Consider the following 1,121-nt stretch of genomic DNA (forward strand, 5'->3'; position numbering starts at 1 on the left):
TGAGGGTGTGTCCTGAGAAGTCACAGCATTATCCTGTTCATTCCACACAGGACTGGTGTCTGCAGATATATTAGGAGACACTAGTACTGCAGAGGATGAAGGCAATGATTCCTCTGCCACGATGGGCAGGGAATTCTCCTCCTCAGGCAAAATAATCTCATTAGCATATAAAAACTCAGCCTCCTCAGCCTCCTCAGGATCCTCCCACACATCTCCATTCCAATTTATGGATCCTATTCTTTCCCAATCAGTGCCCTCACCTTTGCTTCAGATACCCTCCAAGGCTGAGAGTTTAATTTAAGTTGCAGTTCAGCCAATCAAATTAGAAGGGCCTGCATTTGGTTTTCTGCAATCTCAGCCTTGTGGCTAAAAGAGAGGAGATTTTCTGTCAGGACACACTTAGAAACTTTTAAATTTTTTATCCGGGTCTGAAGGCGGGAAATTGAATCTGTGAGCTCCTTATTTTCATACATAAGTTTGTCCATTAAGGTTAAGTCCAACCAACCAGCATCACTATATTCCCTATTCCACCGAAGATGTTCAAAATTTTTATGTACGGAATCAGTAAATTCCTGACATCCCACTAGTGGTGAATTAGGATAATCAAATGGATCAATATGGCGTGTTACTTTAAACAGCTCACACCAAGGAGTATCAGTATGATCCTTAAGATCAGACCATGGTATCTTCAGGTCTCATCAAATCTAGAAGCCAACTCCAGGCACTCTTAAAGCCATTTAAAAATGCCATCATTATATTCTGTTTCTCTAGAGCCACTCCCGGTACTATATTCTGTATTGGTCATGGTTTTACTTAAAGGAACACATGTAATATAAGGAACAGATATTAACACAAAATATACAATGCATAAGGAATTACAAGACTGGCTTATGACAGTCAGCCGCAGAGTCAGATGGAGGAGTGTGCAGAGGGCATCTGCACAACCCAGACTGAAGAATTCTGTCCCAAGATCTGAAGCTCACTGCTGTGCTCCATGCAAGTCTCTATGCATCAGCTGATGGGTCTGTGATGGAGGGATGAAGAGTCTGCGATGGATGCTGAAGAGTCTGCAAGGGAAGGTGAAGGCTCCAAGCCAGAGGTGGAAGAGCTTGTGCTGCAAG

Source organism: Octodon degus, unplaced genomic scaffold (genome assembly GCF_000260255.1).
Source record: "Octodon degus isolate 3935 unplaced genomic scaffold, OctDeg1.0 scaffold00143, whole genome shotgun sequence".
Classification (NCBI taxonomy): Eukaryota; Metazoa; Chordata; class Mammalia; order Rodentia; family Octodontidae; genus Octodon; species Octodon degus.